Source organism: Arachis ipaensis, chromosome B08 (assembly GCF_000816755.2).
Source record: "Arachis ipaensis cultivar K30076 chromosome B08, Araip1.1, whole genome shotgun sequence".
Classification (NCBI taxonomy): Eukaryota; Viridiplantae; Streptophyta; class Magnoliopsida; order Fabales; family Fabaceae; genus Arachis; species Arachis ipaensis.
Genome location: NC_029792.2, coordinates 126,094,038 through 126,106,392, shown reverse-complemented (window position 1 = coordinate 126,106,392; position 12,355 = coordinate 126,094,038). Strand labels below are relative to the sequence as shown.

General features: G+C 32.6%; 1 long non-coding RNA gene across 2 annotated transcripts; it reads right to left on the bottom strand.

Moving 5' to 3' along the window:
* On the bottom strand, positions 8,954-11,862 carry LOC107614443. Of its 2 annotated transcripts, none has more exons than XR_002353096.1 (3): positions 10,506-11,862; positions 10,146-10,394; positions 8,954-9,801 (listed from the first exon to the last, which is right to left on the bottom strand). It is a non-coding gene; the product is annotated as an uncharacterized LOC107614443 (long non-coding RNA). The 2 variants fall into 2 exon arrangements; XR_002353097.1 differs by having other exon boundaries at positions 8,954-10,199; positions 10,290-10,394.

The following is a 12,355-nucleotide window of genomic DNA, read 5'->3' as shown; positions in this document are numbered from 1 at the left end:
ACTAACGCAATTAATATATTGTATAATTTTTAATTTAAATAATTATAGATTGATACAATTTACAAATAATATAACTAAAATAGACTTTATTAATTTTTAAAATATTATTTGCTCAATTATTTTATGAAAAATTTATACAACTAAAATCTCGAACATCACACGAATATAAGTCTACCTATTTAATCATTGCAATGATGAATGATCAAATTCGTTCCTTAAAAAATTACTTGTTTTTTTAAATTAGTCCGCGAAAGATTTTTTTTAATCAAATTCGTCATTCAAAAATTATATATTAGTCATATTAGTTTTTTTATCACTTTCATTGCTAACAACGTCAAAATTTGCTAATGTAGCACGTTAAGAAATACATCACACGCGGACCACAACATACACTTGACTGTCTTAATTGGTTGTTAACATGATAAATTTATACAATTAAATTAAATCAACTCTAAATTAAAGGGATTTTGAGGTATTAAAATCTCTCAACTTAGAATTGATTTAATTTAATTTCATAATCAGTCAATTAAGACTGTTGTGTATATACTGTAGTGTTAATTAATGTACTATATCAGCAAACTTTGATACTATGAGTAATAAAAGTAACGAAACGATTAATATGACTAACTTAAAATTTTTAAAGGATGAATTTGATTAAAAAATATTTTCACAGATCAATTTAGAAAACGAATAATTTTTCAAAAACGAGAACGAATGATTTTTCAAAAACGAATTTGATCATTTACTCGATTATTTAAAAAAAAAAACAAAAAAAGAAAGAAATTATTACCTCCAATTTGAAAAGGTGGACAAGCACTTATATTTCCAAACAAATATTTGTCCCATCATCAAGTAGAACTGTAGAAGATAATGTTACTTATAGCAAATTAGCTGTGACTCGTAGTGGAATCAATTTTCTGGGTCAAGCATAGAAAATCAGGATACTTTTGGTTTGTATTTTTTTTTTATTTTTTTTTTCAATTTTAGAATTTTGTAAAAATAAAAAAAATAAAATGTGAAAATAGAAAATAAGGACAAAAGGTGTGGTATATATAGCCTTTATCAATAATTGTGTCATGTCCAAGTAGGGACAAGGACCTTTTAAGGTCTACACAATTACAAGTCGCATTGGTCTTTGTTCAATGTTTTGATAGCAAGACTCCAAATTAAACTTTATTCGAATTCAATTATCAAAGATGTTAACACTTACCACTGTGTGAAATGTGATCAAAGTCGTGCGGTATTGGTAAAATTATATCAAGTCTGCCATTACCTACTTAATTTAGAGGGATGAAAAGCAAAGTAATATGAAACGTTTCTTAGTGTCAATTTTAGGAGAGACATCTTGACATTCATGAAAAGAATTCTTTCAATTACACAATTGGTGCTTCTTTAGTTGACTTCACAGTTCACACCATATGGAATTAAAATTATTTTTTCTTTAATTAATTTCATTATATTTGAACTTACTCTCATATAAAGAAGTGGGGACACGATAACTTATTTATCTGATTTCATATAATTATTTTTTTATTTTTTAAATAGTTAGTTTTGTTTATTTTTTTATTTTTTTTAGTTTATATTTAAATACTATAGTATAATGATAAAACATTAAAACTATTAGATAAAATACAAGTATGAATATTATTAATGTTTTGATAATTAAAAACGATATCTAATTTTTTAATTTTATTTTTCATGAATCATAACAACATGTATTTTCAACGATATTATTACAATTAAATGATATTAAAAAAATTATAAATTGTTGAAAGAAAAAAAGAAGTGATATATAGGCGACAAAGACAATACATAACTCAGGAATACAATGAAAGAGCCTAGTAGCGGAAACGACACAAATGTCCAACACAAGAACAATATGGAAACACTCACAATACAATATGGCAGCAACTATAACAAGCAAATATAGCAAGTAAAGCAATAATAAGAACACACCGAGATTTTAACGTGGAAAACCCCCTAAATGTGAGAGGTAAAAACCACGAGTCGTCCAGACCATTGAAATAGCTCCACTATAATCAAATGAGGTACAAGAGAGTCTCAAACAAAGCACAAAAATGTGCATATAACCAGACAAAACATCAAAGCACCAAAGCTCACAAATGAAAAGCAAGAAGATGAAATATACCCAAAAAACAGAGCTACTATCGAAGCCAATTTCTCCCTCTGCAGACCTCCAATTAAAATCTTCACCGTCCAGAACGAAGAACAAAATATGAAGAATCTACAGTTCAAATTTCACGTCGATCCAACGGTGAAAGAATGAGAAAATGCCGTTCCAAAATTGCTGCTTTGTGTAAAAATGGGAAACCTAATTTCTCTCTTGCGAAGCCAATTTCTCTCACTGCAAATCTCCAATCAACATCTTCACCGACCAGAATGAAGAACAAGATGATAAGAACACACAGTTTAAATTTCAAGCCGATCCAACGGTGAACAACTAAGAAACTGCTATTTGAAATTTACTACTTTGGGCAAAAACGAAAATTCTGTTTTTCCTTTCTCTCTCACTTGGTGGCTACTCTCACTCACTCTCAATAACCCCCAAAAATCTGAATTAGGGTTGTGGCACAATGGGTGCAAGAGACACCCTCAAAATGTTGGGCTTGGGCCTCACAAAGGAGAGAAAAAAAACCCAACAAATCTCCCCCTTCTCGACTAGGTGGAGGCTCTCGCCATTCCGGCGATCAAACAACATGTTTCAAACTTTTCTCTTGACAATGCTTTTGTCATCATATCAGCACCATTGTCATCAGTGTGAACTTTCTCAAGTTCCAACAACTTGGAATCTAACACATCCCGTATCCAGTGATACCTAACATCAATATGTTTAGATCTTGGATGAAAACTAGAATTCTTGGCAAGATGAATAGCACTTTGGCTATCACACAACAACACATAACGGTCTTGCTTGAAACCAAGTGCTGCAAGAAACTTCTTCATCCACAACAACTCTTTACATGCTTCAGTTGCTGCAATAAACTCTGCCTCTGTGATAGAAAGTGCAACACACTTTTGTAGCCTTGACTGCCATGAAATAGCTCCCCCTGCAAACTTGACCAAATAACCTGAAGTAGACTTTCGAGAATCAATATCTCCTGCCATGTCTGCATCAGTAAAGCCAACTAGTAAAGGTTTCTCACCACCAAAACTCAAACTCAAGTTAGTTGTACCTTTGAGATATCTCATAATCCATTTAACAGCATTCCAATGTTCTTTACCTGAATTAGAGAGAAAACGACTCACAGTACCAACTGCATGAGCAATGTCTGGTCTAGTACACACCATAGCATACATCAAGCTTCCAACAGCTGAGGCATAAGGAATTTCATCCATTGCTTGTTTCTCCTCATCAGTGGTTGGACACTGCTTGGTACTCAACTTAAAATGAGGAGCAAAAGAACTAGCAACACATTTGGCATCATTCATGCCAAACCTTTGAAGCACCTTCTTTATGTACTTCTTCTGTGACAAATAAAGCTTCTTGGAATCTCTATAACAAGTAATAGTCATACCCAAAATTTGTTTGGCAAGACCCAAGTCCTTCATAGCAAAGAACTTACTCAACTGTTTCTTCAACTCATTAATCCTCAAAGCATTCTTACCCACAATCAAAATATCATCCACATAAAGCAAAAGAATGATAAAATCACCATCAGAAAATTTTTGCACAAATACACAATGATCTGAAGTTGTCTTACGGTAACCATGCTTCCCCATAACAGATTCAAACTTCTTGTACCACTGTCTTGGAGCTTGCTTCAACCCATAAAGACTCTTCTTAAGCTTGCACACAAAATCTTCCTTTCCTTTAACAACAAAGCCCTCCGGTTGCTCCATATAGATCTCCTTGTCTAAATCACCATGAAGAAAAGCTGTCTTCACATCCATTTGCTCAATCTCCAAATCAAGAGACGCTGCTAATCCAAGCACAGCACGAATGGATGACATCCTCACAACAGGAGAAAATATCTCCTCATAATCAACACCTTTTCTCTGGCTAAAGCCTCTAACAACCAATCTAACCTTATACCGAGGCTTAGAATTGTGTTCTTCATTCTTGATTCTGAATACCCATTTGTTCTTCAAAACTCGCATACCCTTCGGTAGCTTCACCAACTCATAGGTATCATTCTCAAGCAAGGACTTCATTTCTTCTTGCATAGCTTCAAGCCATTGAGCTTTACTTTCATCTTCAACAGCCTCTCTAAAGCATTCAGGTTCTCCCCCATCAGTCAACAAAACAAACTCATGTGGAGAATACCTTGACGAAGGCTTTCTCTCTCTTGTAGACCTTCTAAGTGCATTTGCAGGAATTTCTAAAGCTGGTTCTTCATCTTGATCATCATCACCAACTTCATCAAGTATCAGATCAATTGTTCCATCTTCACCTGCACTTGTATTATGCTCATTATTTTGAGCTTCAACTCTACCATCTTCTACCATAGGCATGGAGGGAGTAATATCCAAGTCAGAAAAATCATCACTAGGCTGAACCATTGGCTTTTCCGCATTATCAACATCCTTCAATGTTTGGTCTTCAACAAAGACAACATCTCTACTCTGAATCACCTTCTTGTTAACAGGATCATAAAACCTGTAACCAAACTCATCCATGTCATAGCCAATAAAAATACATTGCCTAGTCTTTACATCAAGCTTAATAGCAACAACCATGGAACCCTTGGTGAGCTTTCAACTATCACGAGAGAATGAGCTATCCAAGTCTTCATCACACAACTTACCAACAGAAAGTAAGTTCAACCGAATATCTAGAACATGCTTCACACGCTTCAAAGTCATCTTGGTACCGTTGGAGGTTTCCAAGCAAACCTGTCCAACACCGGCACATTTTGTAACACCTTGATGAGCCATTTTTACATCACCAAAATCACCAGGAGTATAGGACGTAAACAAATCTCTCCTAGATGTAACATGAATAGAAGCACCGCTATCAATCACCCAACTAGTGCTATTATCAACAAGGTTAACAGATTCAAACTCCTCAACAACAAGAAAATCATCATGAGTTACATTAACCTTGTCTTCCTTGCTACCATCATCTTTATTTGTGCTCTTGTCTTTACTTGCCTTGGCTTTCTCCTTCTTTAGCTGCCAACAAAATTGCTTCACATGTCCCTTTTGACCACAATGATGACACTCAATATTCTTATACTTTCTTCGAGACTTGCTTCTGCTTTGATCTCTACCTTTAGGACCTCGACTTTTGCTTCTCCCCCTAGACTCAGAAACAAGAACATCTGAATGTGTAGTCAATGTACCTTGTGACTTTCTTCTCATCTCTTCATTCAAAATACTGCTCTTGGCAAGATCCATAGAGATTATACCATCAGGAGCAGAATTAGACAATGACATTCTGAGAATTTCCCACGAGTCTGGTAAGGAGCCAAGAAGTAACAATCCTTGAACCTCTTCATCAAACTTGATACCCATGGAAGATAACTGATTCATAATTCCTTGGAAATTATTCAAGTGATCTGTCATTGATGTCCCATCTGTATACTTCAAAGCCAACAACTGCTTGATCAAAAACATCTTGTTATTCCCAGTTTTTCGAGCATACAACTGTTCAAGCTTAATCCAAAGAGTCCGAGCATGTGTCTCTCCAATAATATGGTTCAACACATTATCGTCAACCCACTGCCTAATATATCCACAGACTTGTCTATGCAACAAAGTCCAATCATCATCAGTTTATCATTAGGCTTCTCTGTACCAAAAACTGGTTGATGAAAATTCTTGACATAAAGTAAATCTTCCATTTTTGACTTCCACAAATCATAATTAGGACCATTAAGAGTGATCATCCTACTAGTATTAGTATTAGCTTCCATTGTTCACAAAATCACAAGCCCAGAAAAATACCAACAAGCTCTGATGCCAATATGAAAGAGCCTAGCAGCGGAAACGACACAAATGTCCAACACAAGAAAAATATGGAAACACTCACAACACAATATGGCAGCAACTATAACAAGCAAATATAGCAAATAAAGCAATAATAAGAACACACCGAGATTTTAACGTGGAAAACCCCCTCAATGTGAGAGGTAAAAACCACGAGTCGTCCAGACCATTGAAATAGTTCCACTATAATCAAATGAGGTACAAGAGAGTCTCAAACAAAGCACAAAAATGTGCATATAACCAGCCAAAACATCAAAGCACCAAAGCTCACAAATGAAAAGCAAGAAGATGAAATATACCCAAAAAACAGAGCTACTATCGAAGCCAATTTCTCCCTCTGCAGACCTCTAATTAAAATCTCCACCGTCCAGAACGAAGAACAAGATATGAAGAATCTACAGTTCAAATTTCACGTCGATCCAACGGTGAAAGAATGAGAAAATACCGTTCCAAAATTGCTGCTCTGTGTAAAAACGGGAAACCTAATTTCTCTCTTGCGAAGCCAATTTCTCTCACTGCAAATCTCCAATCAACATCTTCACCGACCAGAATGAAGAACAAGATGATAGGAACACGCAGTTTAAATTTTAAGCCGATCTAACGGTGAACAACTGAGAAACTGCCATTTAAAATTTACTACTTTGGGCAAAAACGGAAATTCTGTTTTTCCTTTCTCTCTCACTTGGTGGCTATTCTCACTCACTCTCAATGACCCCCAAAAATCTGAATTAGGGTTGTGGCACAATGGGTGCAAGAGACACCCTCAAAATATTGGGCTTGGACCTCACAAAGGAGAGAAAAAAACCCAATAAATAATTACACAAAAAAATAGAAAAACTAATGAATACAATCACACAATCACTTAATACATACGTTTGACAAATTTAAAAAAATAAAAATAAAAACTATGGTTATCAACCAAATTCTAGTTGTGCACAAAATTAACAAAAATTGAGAAGGAGAAGGAGAAACCAAAGAGAAAGAGGTATGAGATTATATGAGAGGAGATAAAAATAAAGTGTACAGTGAATGTTGATTTATATAGTAAATATAAGAATGAGTAATGAGTATTAAAGGAAAAAATCAGAAATTAGTTTTTAATTAAATTTATACTTATTTAAAAGAATTAACATTAACATTGAAAATAATAGTGTAACTTACATAAAAATAAAAGGTAGCAAAATATAAAAAATTAAGGTTAAAAAGAATCGATAATATTATATAAAGATATATTATTATGAGGAGATAAAATACAATGAAAATGTAAAATAGATTGGTTATCCTAACTTTAGTGGAAGCTTAAAAAAATTTATACGTTTATTTTTTATTTATTATAACATTTGATTATTTTAGTGGGATCTTAAGAGTAAATTAATTTTTTCTTGTACATTGAATTTTATTAGGTCTAAGATTTGATAATTTTAATAGGAACTTAAGGTGAAATTTATATTGATTTTAGTGTGACCTTTGTTAGATGTAATGTTTCATAATTTTAATGGGACTTTAAGGTAAAAATGACATTAATTTTATTTCTTGTAACTTTTAATAAATTTAATGGGGAGTTAAAGTATAAAAAATAAATAATTAGGCATATAAAAGGGGAGTAAAAAATTAATAATAAATCTAAAACTACTTAAGCTGACATGGCTTCATGTTAAAAACTTAAGAAGTTAAGAATGAATCTAAAAATTATCTTTAACTCTCTTTTAATTAGGGATGTCAGTGGGGCAAGGCGGGGGCGGAGAATGTCTTCCTGCTCCCCATCCCCGCCCCTAGATTTACTTTCTGTCTCCGCCTCCATTTTCCGCTGTGGGGGAATATTGTTCCCCATCTCCATTCTCCACAGGGCCCTATTTTCCGCGGGGACCTTATTCCCTATCTATCTGATAGTTCTAACTAATTATTAATTTCCATATGAATAGAGGTGTAAGTATCCATTCTATACAAAAATAACAAGATTTTATACAAAAAATCTAAACGACAAGATGGTGACTTCTTTCAAAATGATGCAGTGGGGGAACGCAACGGCGAGCCAGAGGATAGAGAAGTGGACAAGGTGGAAGACGCGACAACATAGAGGAGAATGGACACGACGACAAAGTTACAGAAAGGAACGCCGCAAATAGAAAGCACGACGCGGTGAGGATCATGGCACGGTGAAGTGTGACGATGCGGTGAGAAGGGAGAGCCGCGAGAGGGTGGCTGCACAGAGGTTAGATGGAGTATGGACAACGTTAGGGATTTCTAAATTGAAGAAGAGTTATGTAAATGAGGATTAGGAGTTTTGGGTTTCTATATATATGTGTGTGTGTGAAATGACTAAAAAACATATATGAGAAATAAACTATTAAGGACAATTCAGTAAATTTATGAACTTCGGGGATTAGCGGGGATGAGGCGGAAATCCCCGATCGGGTCTTCGCACTTGCCTCGGGAGAATTTTGTCCCCCGTCCCCATCCCCACGGAAAAAAATTCCCCCTAGTCAGATCCCCATTCGAAACAGTCCCCGTATAGTTCCCGCGTCTCGGGAATTTTGCCATTTCTACTTTTAATATATTACTAATAAATATTTTTTTTATTATAATTTTAAAAATACCAATAAAAACTAAGTTAGGATAATCTTTTTCTAATAACCAGAAATTAAAGAAGATTAAAGATAGTTAAAATACCGTCAAAATTTAATTAAATATATCATAAATAATTATAATTTTTATATTTAACACTAGATGGAAAAAAAACGTGAATTCTGCCGCAGTTATAAAGATGATGCACTTGATGTTTGTAACAAGTTCTCCAGATTCTAGTATTAAAATTTTAAAATAATTATCTATTTTTTTTCAAAAATTCAAATTAAATGATAAGTTGTTTGCAAAATGCAAAAGTGTCATTTACAAAGAATATAACTTTTTATTATTATTGTTGTTAAAAAAGACAAATAGTACTAATTCGTTTCAGTGAAATGTAATAACTATATTGGTTACAAAAAGGTTAATATCCTGCTGTAATAGACATCTTTTGAAGAGCTTTCAAAGAAAATCACAGATTAAGATTAGCACCACATGAACCAAAATACAAATGATTGAATTTCATAAGTGCAATGTAAACACATGCTAAACATCAACAAAAAAAGGGGGATGGGGTGGGGATAAGAAGAACAAAAAAGCAACAAAAGCTGAAAAAACAGCATTACAATCTGCATCATGATATCTTCATTCAATCAACTCAGCCATTCTGATATGATGAGATGTACCATGAGATAAATTACAAAGTAACAACCCCTATTTTTGAAAAATATTAGAATCCCAAACATACTAAAATAAAGATGAAAAATGGCGTAATGTAAGAAAATATAAAAACCAATCCTAAAAGATTGCCCTAAGATATTACAAGATACATCATTTTTAAGAGTTCAAAAGGAGTAATTGTTTAGGCTTCCAATATTATGAAACAGTGATGCTTGACAGGACTTGAAGTCTTCAACATTGTAATTGTCATAATTGACAAGAAATTATTTATGATACCCAAATAAAAGAAAATCCAAGTGCTTGTCTTATATAATGCTTAGAAGCTAGAACAAAATAATTAGCTTTATCCAGGAGAAGAAAACATGATGGAACCAATAACTTGATATAACAAAACAATGAATAAATATTTTTCAAGTTTAAATGAAATATTGTGAAAAATTATAACTTTGTCATTCACCCTAGCATGACAAAATATGTGTCTTTAATGTTAGAATAAAAAGCAATCAAATGGGAGATTTTCACAAAGAAGGTGAACAAGTTACAATTTTCTTACATCTTTGAATTAGAATGATCGCCAGTAAACTCAGAAAGTCCTCCAACAGAAATCTGAATGCATACATCAAGGCTGCGTTTGTTTCTAAGAACAAGACACTGAGAACAAGACATAAAGGACAGAGACACACAATTTTGTGTTCTTGTATTCTATTTGGTAATAAACTAAAATAAATTCAGAAAATCTAATTTATTCACATTTTTTTTCATTCAAAAAATTTGAGATGAAAAATATTGTAATAAAAAATATAATTATGAAAAATTAACAAGAATAATAAAAGAAAAAATAAAAAATAAGTTGTGTCATCCAACACAGATCTGAATGCATACATCAATTGTTTGCATTAAGCACTCCAAGGGCCAAGAATAGGATAAAACATTAAAAAAGTTTCACTTACAGTCCATGTGAAAAGCAAGGTGACATCTGCTGTTGTTTTTCCAAAATTATTTAACTGCATAAATAACATTCATTGCTTATTAGGAATTTAGGAGCAACATATGTATCGAATTCTAACAAAAAAAAGAAATTGAAATGAGTCTACCACAAAAGTAAAAACTGGTGCAGGAAAGCTACTCTCCTTGTAATTATGGGGTATAATAGGTGAGATCTGAGGACAAACTATTCTCAGTGCTTGCTGGGTCAGGTTCTGCATTTGGAACAAAATTATAGAGGAGATAATCAATGTAAGGGATAAGTTATTTACAATTAATATCATAATGCACTTGGAATTTTGGAATATATGACTACCCCGTTTTACCTTCATAAATTAGTAACTGGTAATTTACAAGGCAATCTATAAATGTTTTTCACCACTTGGACGCGAAACGAATACCTGATATTATTAGCATCAGCAAGCAAAGAAATAAATTTGGTTATGAATGTCCTTTTTCTTGATAAACAAACTGGTATCAACCTTAAAGTACATTGTAATTGATATTTAAGTTTCAAACAAGATTGTAACAGACATTAATCTGGTTCCCAAACCAATATGTACTATGTTCTTGCAAGATGTCTAACATTGGACTAGGTAATTCTTTATAATGTTATGGATTCATGGTGTGTTCTGTTGTCAGCATCACATTATTCACTTGTGCTTTTCTCTACAATTAAAGCTTCTGGGCCTTATTGTGAGAAGGCATTCAAACATAGTGATCAATATTATTGTATATGAGTTTAGCAATCAACAAAATAATAATTCATTATAATAAAATGCCTACATTTTTTGTAGGCAAACATCAATATTCAAATAAATAAATAATATGAATTTGAAGTTTCTTTAGTCATACCCCATATAATTAACTTATGTGCAACTACTGTCCACTTTAAAATTTAAAAGACAACATCCAAAGTTTTTATAACTTGGAGCACCATGACTTTAATGTTTGAGTCTGATTAGTGAGAAATAATATGAATTTTATTTTTCTTAAAATATTTTTCCATTAACATAGAATAGAGTACAACTAAAAAGACAACAGAGGATAATAACTAAGCCATGTCAACAAATATTCTCTATTACTGAAATCAGCATGACAATTTTACATTTATATCGTCAGAAAAAAAATAGCTTCAAAATACCTTTACCTAACCATGATGTAACGCAGCAACAAAATAGCTTCAAGTGCAAATTAAATTAAACTCTCGCAGCTAAATTAGCTTATTGGAATCATAACAAGAATAATGCACTAAATTAAACTAAAGCATCAAGTCAAAGACACTCAAGATCATAAAGGTTCTATAATGAAACAAAGAGGTGAAGCAAGGAGTTGAACAATGACATAAAAAAGATTAATGGGAAATCAAAAGAGAAAGAATGGCTTGAACACTACTCAAGCAAGAGAACAAAAAATAGATGAGATAAAATCTAGTTCACCGTCCCCTTCGGCATTGCCATCAAGGCTGGAGAACTAGAAAATTAAATATTATTAATAAAAAGGTTATAAATCACAATTACATCTATAATGATCGTCCTACCTACATAATTATTTTTTCAAACATATCTTCCGGTCATTATTCATTTACAAAACTAGCTAACAATTAACTCGAACTAGATATGTGCAACCTAAATAAAAATCTTTAGACCATTTACATGTTCTTCCTCCTTTAAGCAAATCCTCCATCCGGGTCTCCGATATCCCATGGATTCATCATTGCAGAATCTGATTGCTCGTCACTCATTCTTCTTCTTCTCTTTCTTCTTCTTCTTTCTTGGTTTCCTATTTCTTCTTCTTCTTTCTTGGATTCCTATTTTTAATTTTAGATATAGTATTTATTTATATAAGCTTCATTTTCTAAGATAAAGGTGTCAATTTAATTTATATTATATATTCTAAGAGATTACATAATTGTAACTAATTGGGATAGTATAGTTGACTCATTTAGATTACATAAGATTTTCTTTTTTTTATACTCTGTTTCTTCCCTATACAACATACTTTAATTACAAATTATCAATTTAAATAAAAAAATAAAATAGTTGACTCTATTTAAATTTTATGCATTCTCAATGCAAAATTCTTCTAAAATAACAATAATAATTGTAACTAATTGGGATAGTAAATTTCACTCGTTTAGATTACATAATATTTTCTTTTTTTGATACTCTGTTTC